Genomic DNA, 16,738 nt, shown 5'->3' with positions numbered 1-16,738 from the left:
TGTGTATCAGTGAATTCAAAAAAGCACACTGTGGTGTGGGGGCTGGGGGCTGTGACTTTGGAAGCTGTAGGATTAAGGAAAAAAGGATGACAAGAATGAGAAAAAGAAAAAAAAGAGATAGAGAAAAAATGAAAAGATAAGAAAAAGAACAGTCATAAAACGGCAGTGAAAGGAAAGGGTTTTTTTGTATTTATTTTTAATTATTTAATTAGCTATGCGGGGTGAGGTGGGGTGGGTTGGCTACTTGAAAGAGAAAAAAAGCCAGATGTTTCAGAAGGGTATAGACTTAGAATTAATTATACTCCCTGGTGGTGCAGGTATTTGGTAAAGAAAATGAGCTCCCCTCCCATGCTAGGAGCTGGTCCCCAGGGACTGTTTATGGGGCTTGGGGGGCGGGAAGGAGGTATGCTTGAAAATTAAAAGGAAGAAAAAAAAATTTTTCCCGTTTTTTTCCCTACTCTAATTCTTAACCCAAATTAAGTTATAGTCACCTCCTTGGTGTCACCGCTAGGACCCCTTATTGGCTGGCCTGCTAAAGGCAGAAAAATCTTACCATTTCCAGGAGATGTGGTCAGAGCTCAGCCACTAGCAGCTTCTCAGTCTGCCATCTTCTGGGAAACCACCCCCCCCCTTGAAGCTTTTTTAAAGGATTTCTCAAAAATGAAAACTAGCTCCAAGTCCTTTTGATCCAATGAGAGATCTACTCAAGGATGTCCTCGGATCCGCCCTCAGGGTCATGGTGGTCCCTGGAGACTCCTGAGAGAAAGCTCCCAAGCTACAGTGCTCCCTCCGGGTCCTCTGCTGGCCACCCAGCAGTGCTCTGCAACCGGCGGAGGAGCCGCCTTCCTGGGCTGAGGACAGTGCCCGGCGCACCCACCTTGCCTGCCGCCTGGGAAGTCTGGAGCAGCCCGCCCGCTAGTCCACGCCACCTCTACTCTAATTCTTAACCCAAATTAAGTTATAGTCACCTCCTTGGTGTCACCGCTAGGACCCCTTATTGACTGGCCTACTAAAGGCAGAAAATTCTACCGTTTCCAGAAGATGTGATCAGAGCGCAAGCCACTAGCAGCTTCTCAGTCCGCCATCTTCGATTAGTCCTGACTGAGTCTTCTTAATATATAGGCTGTGTATTTGATATGCGGACTCTCTCAAAAGCATAGACCAAGTAGATCAGAAGCAACTGGTGGCACAGCTATATACAAGATACTGGGTACTATACAGCAAACCCTAACAAAATGACTTTTTTTTAAATTTATTTTTATTACAAAATAATAAATTAACAAAACCATAGGATAGGAGGCTTACAACTCCACACAATTCCCACCACCAAATCTCCATATCCCATCCCCTCCTCTGATACCTTTCCCATTCTATATCCCTCTGGGAGCATGGACCCAGGGTCCTTGTGGATTGCAGAAGGTGGAAGGTCTGGCTTCTGTAATTGCTTCCATGCTGAACATGGGCATTGACTGGTCAATCCATATTCCTAGTCTGCCTCTCTCTTTCCCTAGTAGGGTGAGTCTCTGGGGGAAGCAGAGCTCTAGGACACATTGGTGGGGTCTTCAGTCCAGGGAAGCCTGGCCAGCATCCTGATGGCATCTGGAACCTGGTAGCTGAAAAGAGAGTTAACATACAAAGCCAAACAAATTGTTGAGCAATCATGGTCCCAAAGTTTGGAATAGTGGAGAGGAAGTGTTGGGTGGTTACTCACTGCAAACTCTAGTGTACTTCTGATTTCACGTATATATTTTATACTAGTTTATGGATACGTGTGAACATATGCTCTTTCTCACAGAACCTAGTGTATATCTAGGTTTTGGGACTTTGTTAGAACATGAACCACCTGGGATGGAATTAGAGAATACTATGAAAATAAAGGTCTCACCCGAGTAGTGAAGCTGAAGGGTTGTCAAAGTTAACCCAATTACCAAATAATGTGATGATAATAATAACTATCCATTGTCTTTTTGAACCCTACGACGCAGAAACCTAACATCTCCACTATAGAGCACTTTTACACTTTTTTTTTTAATTTAAGAAAGGATTACTGAACAAAAGCATAAGGTAGGAGGGGTACAACTCCACACAATTCCCAACACCCAATCCCCATAACCCACCCCCTCCCATGGTAGCTTTCCCATTCTCTATCCCTCTGGGAGCATGGACCCAGGGTCGTTGAGGGTTGCAGAAGGTAGAAGGTCTGGCTTCTGTAATTGCTTCCCCGCTGAACATGGGCGTTGACTGGTCGGTCCATACCCCCAGTCTGCCTCTCTCTTTCCCTAGTAGGGTGTGACTCTGAGGAAGCTGAGCTCAAGGACACATTGGTGGGGTCTTCAATCCAGGGAAGCCTAGCCAGCATCCTGGTGGCATCTGGAACCTGGTGATTGAAAAGAGAGTTAACATAAGAAGCCAAACAATTTGTTGAGCAATCATGGATCCCAAGCTTGGAATAGTGGAGAGGAAGTGTTAGGGAGGTACTCACTGCAAACTCTAGTGTAGTCCTGCTTTCAGGTATATATTTTGCAGTAGTTTATTGATACGTGTGCACATAAGCTCTCTGTCACAGAAATTGGTGTATATCTAGGTTATGGGACTTTGTTAGAAAGTGAACTACCTGAGATGAAATTAAAGTGTACTATTAAAGGAAAGGTCTCACCCGAGTAATGAAGTTGAAGGGTTGTCATTCCACAAGTGAAGTCTCTGGATATATTCTGAGGTGAAGCATGTTGAGGTAGCAATCGTTGCTTTGGTTAGGTTGTGATCGGCAGATGCAATGTTATTTGGTTTGGATTGGGAGATGCATATGGGAAAGTGGGCCCTATCCAAGGGTTCCAAGACTGGGGGAAGTAGGGGCTCTATAGTGAAGATGTGAAGTTCCTGCTGTCTTAGGGTTCAAAAAGACAATCAATAGTTAATATTATCATCACATTATTTGTTAATTGGGTTAACTTTGAAAAGTCCCTTTGTTATGGTTTGCTGTACAGTACCCAGTATCTTGTATATAGCTGTGCTATTGGAAGCTTCTAATCTACTTGGTCTAGGCTTTTGAAAGAGTCTGCATATCAAATACATAGCCTATATATTAAAAAGATTCAGTTTGTCTTTTGAGAAACTTTGAGACATACAATTGATTTCCCCCTCATATTAATTAGCTCCTGATTTATATGTCTACATTTTGCTAGGAGTGTACATAAACACCATTCCCACCACCAAAGGACTGTGACCCATCCCTCCCGCCCACTCCCACCCCCCACTGGCCCAGGAAGCTACATGCCTACCCCTCACCACTGGGTTTTTACTTTGGTGCCCTACTTACAATTTGATCAGATCCTGCTTTTAGTTTCCCTTTCAGATCTTCTTAGTCAGCTTCTGTTGATGAGTGGGATCATCCCATACTCATCTTTATCTTTCTGACTTAGTTCACTTAACATAATTCCTTCTAGCTCTGTCCAAGATGGGTCAGAGAAGGTGGGTTCATTGTTCTTGATAGCTGCATAGTATTCCATTGTGTATATATACCACAGCTTTCTCAGCCACTCATCTGTTGTTGGGCACCTGGGTTGCTTCCAGGTTTTAGCTATTATGAATTGTGCTGCTATGAACATAGGAGTACAGACCTCTTTTTGGCTGGGTGTTATGGAGTCCTTGGGGTATAACCCCAGGAGAGGAATTATTGGGTCATATGGAAGGTCCATGTCTAGCCTTGTGAGAGTTTTCCAGACTGCTCTCCACAGAGGCTGTACCAATTTACATTCCCACCAGCAATGTAAAAGGGTTCCTCTGTCCCCACATCCTCTCCAGCATTTGTTGCTGCTGTCCTTTTTGATGTATGCCATTCTTACAGGAGTGAGGTGGTATCTTAGTATTGTCTTAATTTGCATTTCTCTGACAATCAGTGACCTAGAGCAGTTTTTCATATGTTTGTTAGCCTTTTGGATCTCCTCTGTGGTGAATGTTTTATTCATTTCCTCTGCCCATTTTTGGATGGGGTCATTTGCTTTTTTGGTGCTAAGTTTGCTGAGCTCTTTATATATTTTGGTGATTAGTTTCTTGTCTGATGTCTGGCATGTGAAGATCTTCTCCCATTCTGTGAGGGGTCTCTCTGTTTGTTTAATAGTTTCTTTGGATGTGCAGAAGCTTTTCAATTTGATGTAGTCCCATTGGTTTGTTTCTGCTTTGGTCTTCCTTGCAATTGGGTTTGATTCATCAAAGATCTCCTTGAGGCTATGTGGGAAAGTGTTTTACCAATGTTTTCCTCTAAGTATTTGATTGTTTCTGGTCTGACATCTAGGTCTTTGATCCATTTGGAGTTGATTTTTGTTTCTGGTGAGATAAAGTGGTTCAATTTCATTCTTCTGCATGTTTCAACCCAGTTTTCCCAGCACCATTTATTAAAGAGAGCCTCCTTTTTCCATTTAATCCTTTGGGCCCCCTTATCAAAGATTAGATGCCCATAGGTGTTGGGATTACTTTTACACTTTAATATCACTTCTTCACATACTTACATCATTATAATAAAAATTAAGAAATCTGTACACCTAATTGTGGAGTCTCTTGCAATTCTTTCGAAAAAGGTGTCATGACCAAACGTTTCTGGGAGTAGATTGGTAGTCCTAAGGCTCCCCTTGAACCCTAGCTAGTCTTTCTTTCTTCCCCCCAACCATGCAACAAAATGATATGTGCACTGTTGGGTTTTTACAATACCAAGATATGTAAACACCCTAGTTGCCAAGAACAGTAAAATAGATTAAGTAGTTGTGGTATTTATACTCAGTGGAACACTACTCAACTATGAGAAGAAAATGAACTCCTGTCCTTTACTACTGTGGATAGAACTTAAGAGAATCATGCTAATCATGAATCACCCAAGAAGAAGAAGTGGAGATGCTTTAAAAAATCAAAGAAATACAAGCCCTTAGAATCTGACTGCTACAGAGGGAGAAAGAGGAGAGATTATAAGGGTGGAGGAGGGTCCAAGAGATACTGGTACTTTTATTGTGCGAATGGTGTGGTAACATAGCTCAGTTAGAGACATGAATTTGTCCCCCTAAATCTTACAACATGCAGCTTTGTAAGTTGATGTTACTTACATCATTTCCCCCCCTATTTTATCTGATAAGACAGAGAGAAATTGAGAGTGAAGGGGAGATAGAAAGGGAGAAAGAAAGATATCTGCAGACCTGCTTCCCCACTAGTGAAGCTCCCCCCTGAAGGTGGGAGGTGTGGCTCAAACCCCTTTCATTGCACATGGAAACGTGTCCAACTAGGTGCGCAATGGCTTGGCCCCATCAATATTGTTTAATAGAATATTGGTCAGCTCTGGTTTATGGTAGTGCTAGGAATTAAACCTGGGACCTCTGATACCTCCAGTATGAAAATGTATTGCTTCATTCCTGGTGCTATCTCCCCAACCTCAATTTTTTTAAAGATTTTTTTTGTCTCTTCATTTGAAAGAGAGAATTAAGAAGAAAGAAAATGAACATCACCCTGGGATATGTGTTTCGGAGGGACAGAACTCATGATTTCATGCTCAATGGTTCAACACCAATCTATGGCATCACTTGTTGGGCCATAATATTTTTTCTTAAAGAAAACAGTAAAGAGGGAGTTAGGCTGTAGTGCATCAGTTAAATGCAGGTAGTGCAAAGCCCAAGGAACAGCATTAGTATCCCGGTTCAAGTCCCTGGCTCCCCACCTGCAGGGGAGTCACTTCACAGATGGTGAAGCAGGTGCAGGTGTCTATGTTTCTCTCACCCTCTGTCTTCCCCTCCTCTCTCCATTTCTCTCTATCCTATCCAACAACAATGAAAAAATAATAACTACAACAATAAAACAACAAGGGCAACAAAAAGGAATAAATAAATAAATATTAAAAGAGAAAGAAACAGTAAACGGGATTTCTGGATGTCTTCTTCTTCAGATTTAGTGTTTGCATAAAGAAATGCCACTGATTTTTGTACATTGATTTTGTAGCCTGATACCTTGCTGTATTGCCTAATAACTTCCAGTAGTTTTCTGCTGGATTCTTTAGGTTTTTCTATGTATACTATCATATCATCTGCAAATAGTGAGAGCTTGACTTCTTCCCTTCCAATCTGTATTCCTTTGATTTATTTCTCTTGCCTGATTGATATGGCAAGAACTTCCAATACTATGTTGAAGAGTAATGGTGATAGTGGACAGCCCTGTCTAGTTCCCGATCTGAAGAGGAATGCTTTCAGCTTCGGTCCATTAAATATGATGTGGGCTGTAGGTTTGCTATATATAGACTCTACTATCTTGAGGAATTTCCCATCTGTTCCGATTTTTGTAGAGTTTTGAGCATGAATGTGTGTTGGATTTTGTCAAAGGCTTTCTCTGCATCTATTGAGATAATCATGTGGTTTTTGGCTTTGCTTTTATTGATGTGGTGAATGACATTGATTGACTTACGGATGTTGAACCAGCCTTGCATTCCTGGGATGAATCCCACTTGGTCGTGATGAACAATCTTTTTGATATGTTGCTGTATCCGGTTGGCCAAGATCTTATTTAATATTTTGGCATCTATGTTCATCAGAGATATTGGTCTGTAGTTGTCCTTTTTTGTTCTGTCCCTATCAGCTTTTGGTATCAGGGTGATGGTGGCTTCATAGAAGGTGGAAGGGAGTATTCCTTCACATGCCATACATCAGACAAGAAACTAATCACCAAAATATATAAAGAGCTCAGCAAACGTAGCACCAAAAAAGCAAATGACCCCATCCAAAAATGGGCAGAGGATATGAACAAAACATTCACCTCAGAGGAGATCCCAAAAGCTAACAAACATATGAAAAGCTGCTCTAGGTCACTGATTGTCAGAGAAATGCAAATTAAGACAACACTAAGATACCACCTCACTCCTGTAAGAATGGCATACTTCAAAAAGGACAGCAGCAACAAATGCTGGAGAGGATGTGGGGACAGAGGAACCCTTTTACATTGCTGGTGGGAATGTAAATTGGTAAAGCCTCTGTGGAGAGCAGTCTGGAAAATTCTCAGAAGGCTAGACATGGACCTTCCATATGATCCAGTAATTCCTCTCCTGGGGTTATACCCCAAGGACTCCATAACACCCAACCAAAAAGAGGTGTGTACTCCTATGTTCATAGGAGCACAATTCATAATAGCTAAAACCTGTAAGCAACCCAGGTGCCCAACACCAGATGAGTGGCTGAGAAAGCTGTGGTATATATACACAATGGAATACTATACAGCTATGAAGAACAATGAACCCACCTTCTCTGACCCATCTTGGACAGAGCTAGAAGGAATTATGTTAAGTGAGCTAAGTCAGAAAGATAAAGATGAGCATGGGATGATACCACTCATCAACAGAAGTTGAGTAAGACAATCTGAAAGGGAAAGTAAAAGCAGGACCTGACCAAATTTATGTAGGGCACCAAAGTAAAAACCCTGTGGTGAGGAGTAGACATGCAGCTTCCTGGGACAGTGTGGGGGGGGTGGGAGTGGGTGAGAGGGATGGGTCATAGTCTTTTGGTGGTGGGAATGGTGTTTATGTACACTCCTAGTAAAATGTAGTCATATAAATCACTAGTTAATTAATACGAGAGGGGGAAAATTAATTGTATGTCTCAAAGTTTCTCAAAACACAAACTGAATCTTTTTAATATATAGGCTGTGTAATTAATATGCAGACTCTCTCAAAAGCCTAGACCAAGTAGATCAGAAGCAACCAATAGCACAGCTATATACAAGATACTGGGTAGTGTACAGCAAACCCTAACAAAAGGATTTTTCAAAGTTAACCCAATTACCAAACAATGTGATGATAATATTAACTATCGATTGTCTTTTTGAACCCTAAGACAGCAGGAACCTCACATCTCCACTATAGAGCCTCTACTTCCCCCAGTCCTGCAACCCTTGGATAGGGCCCATTTTCCCGTATGCCTCTCCCAATCCATATCAAATAATATTGCATCTGCCGATCACAACCTAACCAACACAATGATTGCCACCTCAACATGCTCCACTTCAGACTGTGTCTAGAGACTTCACATGTGGAATGACAACCCTTCAGCTTCATTACTCGGGTGAGACCTTTCCTTTCATAGTATACTCTAATTCCATCTCAGGTGGTTCACTTTCTAACAAAGTCCCAAAACCTAGATATACACCAGTTTCTGTGAGAGAGAGCATATGTTCACACGTATCTGTAAACTACTGCAAAATATATGCCTGAAAGCAATAGTGCACTAGAGTTTGCAGTGAGTACCCCCCTAACATTTCCTCTCCACTATTCCAAGCTTTGGGTCCATGATTGCTCAACAATTTTTTGGCTTTGTATGTTAACTCTCTTTTCAGTCACAAGGTTCCAGATGCCATCAGGATGCCGGCCAGGCTTCCCTAGACTGAAGACTCCACCAATGTGTCCTGGAGCTCCACTTCCCCAGAGACCCACCCTACTAGGGAAAGAGAGAGGCAGACTGGGAGTATGGACCGACCAGTCAACGCCCATGTTCAGCGGGGAAGCAATTACAGAAGCCAGACCTTCTACCTTCTGCAACCCTCAACGACCCTGGGTCCATGCTCCCAGAGGGATAGAGAATGGGAAAGCTATCAGGGGAGGGGGTGGGAAATGGAGATTGGTGGTGGGAATTGTATGTAATTGTACCCCTCCCACCATATGGTTTTGTTAATTAATCCTTTCTTAAATAAAAAATTAAAAAAAATAAATATATAAAGTAATGAAGTCATAAAAAAAGACAAATTAAACAGTAAAGAGTAAAGTATAGTGAGACCCAGGAGTTGTTTAGTGTGTAAAGTGTTAATCTTCAATTATGAAGTCCTGAGTTTGATACATACTATTCCTTGTGCTGGAGGGGTGCTCTGATTCTCTCTGTCTCATAAATAAGTGTTTTAAATCTGAAAAAAGAGTAAGAAAATTAATATAACATAATATACATTTTTCCCTCTAGGATTATCTCTGTGCCTCAGTGCCTGCATTACAAATCCACTGCTCCTGGAGTCTATTTTCCCCATTTTGTTGCCCATCTTGTTTATCATTGTTGCTATTATTGCTGTTGTGGTTGTTGGATAGGACAGTGAGTAATCACATATCACAGTGAAAGTTTGGTCCATGTCCTGACCCCTTCTTAGTAGGGTTCCCCCTTTTTTTTTCTAAGCTTACTGACCTCTTAATATATTTGGGTTATTAGCCCTATGAGGTGTTTTGTGTAAGGTTCTTTTCCCAAGCTGAAGGCTCTCTTTCTGTTTGGGTGGTGACACTCTTTGCTGTGTAGAAGTTTTTAAGTTTGATATAGTTTCATTGGTTTATTTTTAGTTTCATTTTTCTGACTCATTCAAATGCTAAGGATTAAGCTAGGGACCTGAGGAGTCTCAGGCTTGAAAGTCACTTTTGCATAACTATTATGTTATTTCCCTTACCCACCATGGAAAACTGTTTACAAAACATAAAAGACCATATATGGATGGCAAGTAGGAAAAACAAACTTGTTAAATTATCTCTGTTGGTCAATGCTTTTATTTGGAGGGGACAGCAAATCTGTTTCAATTTTAATTAATTAATTTATTTAAGAAAGGAGACATTAACAAAATAGGATGGGGCGGTACAGCTCCACATAATTCCCATCACCCAATCTCTGTATCCCATCACCTACCCAATAGCTTTCCCATTCTCTATCCCTCTAGGAGCATGGACCCAGGGTCCTTGTGGGTTGCAGAAGGTGGGAGGTCTGGCTTCTGTAATTGCTTCCCTGCTGAACATAGATGTTGACTGGTCCATACTGGAAGTATGGTCGGTCCATGCCCCCAGTCTGCCTCTCTCTTTCCCTAGTTGGGTGAGTTTCTGGAGAAGTGGTGCTCCAGGACACATTGGTGGGGTCTTCAGTCCAGGGAAGCCTGGCCTGCATCCTGATGGCATCAGGAACCTGGTGGCTGAAAAGAGAGTTAACATACAAAGCCAAACAAATTGTTGAAGAATCATGGACCCAAAGGTTAGAATAGTGGAGATGAAGTCTTGAGGGGTACTCACTGAAAACTCTATTGTACTGCTGCTTTCAGGTATATATTTGCCCTAGTTTATGGATACCTGTGAACATATGCTCTATCTCTGTTTCATTTTTAAAATATTTATTTATTTCCCCTTTTCTTGCTCTTGTTGTTTTTGTTGTTATAGTTATTATTTTTGTTGTTATTGATGTCATTGTTAGATAGGACAGAGAGAAATGGAGAGATCAGGGGAATACAGAGAGGGGGAGAGAAAGAGAGATACCTGCAGACCTCCTTCACCACCTGTGATGTGACACCCTGCCTGTGAAACAACTCCTCCACAATAGAAAAAACAATATTCTTTCTCATACTTTAGTTATTCAGCCACTGCTGGGTAACTGGATAGGGTTGGGGGTAACTGGACAGGGTTGGGGGTGGGGCATCTCCTGAAAGTCTGAGGTTAAGACACTGGGATGAAGGTAAAACTCTTTTGTTTTGTTTTCCCTTGTAAGAGAAGATTTTTGTGCAAGTTTTCTGAACATACTCTCTGGCTTAGGTCCCTTGGGGAAGATAAAACACTAAAATAACATGTCCTTTCTGATCCATTTATGTGGAATACTTTGAAAATGAAACAACTTTTACTTCTTATAGATATTTTAACTAAGGAAAATATCAATAATAATGTGTTAGAAGGAGTACACTAAAAAGGTTTTTTTATTAGAATTATGGATCATTTATTTGCATAAATAAGAAAAGTCACAGAGCTACACTAAGAAGAGGTTTACTGAAAGATTTTAGCTAAAATAGATGGTGAGTTTATTTGAATATTTATCATACCTTTCAAATTAAAAAATAACAATATGCAAATATCCCATCTTTCTTTCCTAACTTCTTAGGTCCCTTCCAGGACTTCCTTCAAGAATCTGTCAGAATCTAGAATAAATTCCCTGGGCCAGACATATGTAGTTAATTTATTGTTAATTAGTGTTCAGTGAAAAATGGCTCACATTTTATGTCCAAATTGTAGAATTCATTTGTAGCTGGATGTAAGTGAGCTCATTCATGTAATAATACATTATTATACTGAGAGTTTAGTGAAGAAATAAGGGATATAAAGACAGTTACTGCTACTGGATGGATAATTTCACTCATTTAGAGAATAAAGATAATGGAAACATGAAATTGCAACAACAAAAAAAAAAGGAGCCAGATCATCTTTGAAATGGATTGGGGTGGGGGTGTTTGGAGCAGAGCAAGTAGGCAAAGAACACTGGTGGTGTGTGGGATGTGGAACTTTACCCCTGTGAATCATTAATAAAAATTATATTGGGCAGGGACAGAGGCATGATGGTCACTCAAAAAAAAAAAATCATGTCTGAGATTCCAAGGTCCCAGGTTCATTCCCCAGAACTACCATAAACCAGAGTTGAACAATGCTTTGGTAAGAAAGAAAAGAAGGAAGGAAGAAGGGAAGGAAAGAAGGAGGGAAGGAGAGAAAGAAAGAGAAGTGAAGAAACAAAGGAATAAAGAAAGAAAGAAAAAAAAGGAAGAATGACTTGAGGAAGATGGCAGCCTGAGAAGTCGCTAACAGCGAGTGCTCTGATTGCATCGTCGGCAACGGTAGGATTTTCTGCCTTTAGCAGGCCAGTCAATAAGGAGGGACACCAAAGAAGTGATTACAATTTAATTTGGGTTAAGAATTAGAGTAAAGGTGACACGGACTAGCGGGGCGCCAGAATTCCCAGGCGGCGCCGGGCAAGGGGAGTGCGCCGGCATTGTCCTACGCCAGCCCAGGAAGGCGGCTCCTCCGCCGGTTGCATAGCGTAGCGGGCAGAGGACCCGGAGGAGAGAGCACCTTAGCTCGGGGGCTTTCTCTTGGGAGTCTCCAGGGTCCACCACGACCCTGAGGGCGGATCCAAAGACTTCTTGAGTATAGCTCTCATTGGATCAAAGGACTTGGAGCTAGTTTTCATTTTTGAGAAATCCTTTAAAAAAGTCTGGAGGGAGGGGTTTCCCGGAAGATGGCGGACTGACAAGTGGCTAGCCTTGGAGCTCCGGACACATCTCTTGTAAACAATAGGATTTTCTGCCTTTAGCAGGCCAGCCAATAAGGGGCCATAGCGGTGACAACAAGGAGGTGTCTATAACTTAATTTGGGTTAAGAATTAGAGTAGGGGAAAAAAATTCTTTTTTCTTCCTTTTAATTTTCAAGCATACATCCTTCCCGCCGCCCCCCCCCCCCATAAGCAGTGCCTGGGAACAGCTACAAGCAGGATACCCCATACCACCAAACAGGGTGTTTTTTTTTTTTTAATTCACTGATACACATTTGGGAAGTTCCTCGCACTGCTCTTTAATTACAACTCTTCTTTTTATCTTCTCCCTTTTCTCTTATCTCTCTCTATCTCTCTTTTTTTTTTTAATCTTGTCATACACTTCTTTCTTCTTTGCCTTTCTGAATTTGTAAATTACTTTGGGGAAGAAATCTGACCCAGAGTGGACTCTCTATATGTGTATCTCTGCTCTAGTTCCCTTTACACTCTTGTTACCCCTAGAATATACACTGGATAGTAGATTTGCATAACTGTCTATTCTTGCTATCCTCTCTTTCTTTTCTCTTTCTTCACTGGGATTTGGTTACTATTTTTTTTACGAACTGGAGAAATTGTTTGGCTAACTAGTAACGATTAAACTCCTTCAATACTTACTTCAGTTGCTACTGTTATTCCGGAGGTTGGTGAGTGCAGTTGTCATAAAGGTATTTGGTACAGTGTTACTTGTGCTCAAAACACAACAACTGAGGAACAACAGAGCATTAAAAAAAAGAAAGAGAGAGAGAGAGAAACACATAAATAAAAAAATGGGTAGACTAAAAACAAATAAAACTGCTACCCCAATGAATGAAGACAAGAGCCCAGAAGAAACTACTAATCAGCCAGAAGTAACCATAGATAAGAAAAGTATGCAAGCAATAATAAACTTATTAATCACAGAAATGAAAACAACATTGGATGAAAGGAATGGCAGTATTAGGGAAACAACAGTTGAGACCCCCAAGGAAAATACTGATTATCTTGAGACAATTAGAGAACTGAAAGCTGAAATAGCTGTAATGAAGAAAGAAGCTGAGGCAAGGGAAAGCAGACTAACAGAAGCAGAAAACAGAATTAGTCAGACAGAGGATGAGTTAGAGAAAATGAAGAAAGAGGTGAAAGAGCTTAAAAAGAGATTGAGAGACACTGAAAACAACAACAGAGACATATGGGATGATCTCAAAAGAAGTAACATTCGTATAATTGGCCTGCCAGAGGAAGAAAGAGAGGAAGGGGAAGAAAACATTCTAGAGGAAATAATACAAGAAAACTTCCCAGACCTGAATAACAGAAAGGATATCAAGGTTCAAGAGGACCAGAGAGTACCAAACAGAATCAACCCCGACCTGAAGACACCAAGACACATCATAGTCACAATGAGAAGAAGTAAGGATAAAGAAAGGATCCTAAAGGCTGCAAGAGAGAAACAAAAAGTCACATATAGGGGAAAACCCATAAGACTATCTGCAGATTTCTCAACTCAAACTCTAAAAGCCAGAAGGGAGTGGCAAGATATCTATCGAGCCCTGAATGAGAAAGGGTTTCAACCAAGGATAATATATCCTGCTAGACTTTCATTCAAGCTAGATGGAGGGATCAAAACCTTCTTAGACAAACAACAGTTAAAGGAGGCAACTATCACCAAGCCGGCCCTGAAAGAGGTACTAAAAGACCTCTTATAAACAAGAACATCACTATAATACTTGCAATATATCAGAGTAAACAAATCGTTTTTTAGAACAATGGCACTACAATACATTAAATCCATAATATCAATAAATGTCAATGGCTTAAACTCACCCATCAAAAGGCACAGGGTGGGGGGATGGATCAGAAAACATAACCCAACCATATACTGCTTGCAAGAATCCATCTGTCACAACAAGATAAACACAGACTTAAAGTGAAAGGATGGAAAACTATCATACAGGCTAACGGACCACAAAAAAGGGCAGGAACAGCCATTCTCATCTCAGACACGATAGATTTTAAATTAAATTAAATAATAAAAGATAGGCAAGGGCATTACATAATGATGAGAGGATCAATCAGCCAAGAAGACTTAACAATTATTAACATCTATGCACCCAACGAGGGACCATCTAAATACATTAAGCATCTACTGAAAGAATTTCAAAAATACATCAATAGTAATACAATAATAGTGGGAGACTTCAATACCACACTCTCACACTTAGACAGATCAACAAAACAGAGAACCAATAAAGATACAAGAGAATTGAATGAAGAGATTAACAGACTAGACCTCTTGGACATTTTCAGACTCCTCCACCCCAAAAAACTGGAATACACCTTCTTTTCAAATCCACATAACACATACTCAAGGATAGACCACATGTTAGGCCACAAAGACAGCATCAATAAATTCAAGAGCATTGAAATCATCCCAAGTATCTTCTCAGACCACAGTGGAGTAAAACTAACTTTTAACAACAAACGGAAAATTAATAAAAGACATAGAATTTGGAAACTAAACAACATGCTCCTTAAGAACCACTGGGTCAGAGACTCACTCAAACAGGAAATTCAAATGTTCCTGGAAACTAATGAAAATGAAGACACAACCTATCAAAATATTTGGGACACAGCGAAAGCAGTACTGAGAGGGAAACTTATAGCCATACAATCACATATTAAACACCAAGAAGAAGCCCAAATGAACGACCTTACTACACACCTCAAGGACTTAGAGGAAGAGGAAAAAAGTAACCCTAAAGCAACCAGGACGGAAATCACTAAAGTTAGAGCAGAAATAAACAACATCGAAAATAAAAGAACCATGCAAAAGATCAATGAAGCCAAATGTTGGTTCATTGAAAGATTAAACAAAATTGACAAACCCCTAGCCAGACTCACCAAACAAAAAAGAGAGAAGACTCAAATTAATAGAATTGTAAACGATACAGGAGATATCACAACTGACACCACAGAAATCCAGAGAATTCTGCGAAACTTCTATAAAGAACTATATGCCACCAAGCTAGAGAATCTGGAAGAAATGGAACAATTCCTAGAAACCTATGCACTTCCAAAACTGAACCAAGAAGAACTACAAAATCTAAGTGCAACAATCACAGACAAAGAAATTGAAACTGTTATTAAGAATCTCCCCAACAACAAAAGTCCTGGACCAGATGGCTTCACAAACGAATTCTACAAAACTTTCAGGAAACAGTTAATACCCATACTTCTTAGGCTATTCCATAAGATTGAAGAAACAGGAATACTCCCTTCCACATTTTATGAAGCCAACATCACCCTGATACCAAATGCTGATAGGGACAGAACAAAAAAGGAAAACTACAGACCAATATCTCTGATGAACATAGATGCCAAAATATTAAACAAGATCTTGGCCAATCGGATACAGCAACATATCAAAAAGATTGTTCATCATGACCAAGTGGGATTCATCCCAGGAATGCAAGGCTGGTTCAACATCCGTAAATCAATCAATGTCATTCATCACATCAATAAAAGCAAAGCCAAAAACCACATGATTATCTCAATAGATGCAGAGAAAGCCTTTGACAAAATCCAACACACATTCATGCTCAAAACTCTCCAAAAAATGGGAATAGATGGGAAATTCCTCAAGATAGTGGAGTCTATATATAGCAAACCTACAGCCAACATCATACTCAATGGACAGAAGCTGAAAGCATTCCCCCTCAGATGGGGGACTAGACAGCGCTGTCCACTGTCACCGTTACTCTTCAAAATAGTATTGGAAGTTCTTGCCATAGCAATCAGGCAAGAGAAAGAAGTCAAAGGGATACAGATTGGAAGGGAAGAAGTCAAGCTCTCACTATTTGCAGATGATATGATAGTATACATAGAAAGACCTAAAGAATCCAGTAGAAAATTACTGGAAGTTGTTAGGCAATATAGCAAGGTATCAGGCTACAAAATCAATGTACAAAAATCAGTGGCATTTCTTTATGCAAACACTAAATCTGAAGAAGAAGACATCCAGAAATCACTCCCATTTACTGTTTCAGCAAAATCAATCAAATACCTTGGAATAAAGTTGACCTAAGAAGTGAAAGACTTGTATGCTGAAAACTATGAGTCGCTACTCAAGGAGATAGAAACTGATACCAAGAAATGGAAAGATATTCCATGCTCATTGATTGGAAGAATAAATATCATCAAAATGAATATTCTCCCCAGAGCCATATACAAATTAAATGCAATACCCATCAAAGTTCCACCAGGCTTCTTTAAGAGAATAGAGCAAACACTACAATCATTTATCTGGAACATGAAAACACCTAGAATTGCCAAAACCATCTTAAGGAAAAGAAACAGAAATGGAGGCATCACACTCCCAGACCTTAAACTATATTATAAAGCCATCATCATCAAAACAGCATGGTACTGGAACAAAAATAGGCACATAGACCAGTGGAACAGAATTGAAAGCAGAAACAAACCAATGGGACTACATCAAATTGAAAAGCTTCTGCACATCCAAAGAAACTATTAAACAAACAGAGAGACCCCTCACAGAATGGGAGAAGATCTTCACATGCCAGACATCAGACAAGAAACTAATCACCAAAATATATAAAGAGCTCAGCAAACTTAGCACCAAAAAAGCAAATGACCCCATCCAAAAATGGGCA

Source organism: Erinaceus europaeus, chromosome 3 (genome assembly GCF_950295315.1).
Source record: "Erinaceus europaeus chromosome 3, mEriEur2.1, whole genome shotgun sequence".
Classification (NCBI taxonomy): domain Eukaryota; kingdom Metazoa; phylum Chordata; class Mammalia; order Eulipotyphla; family Erinaceidae; genus Erinaceus; species Erinaceus europaeus.
This window is presented reverse-complemented; position numbering follows the sequence as displayed.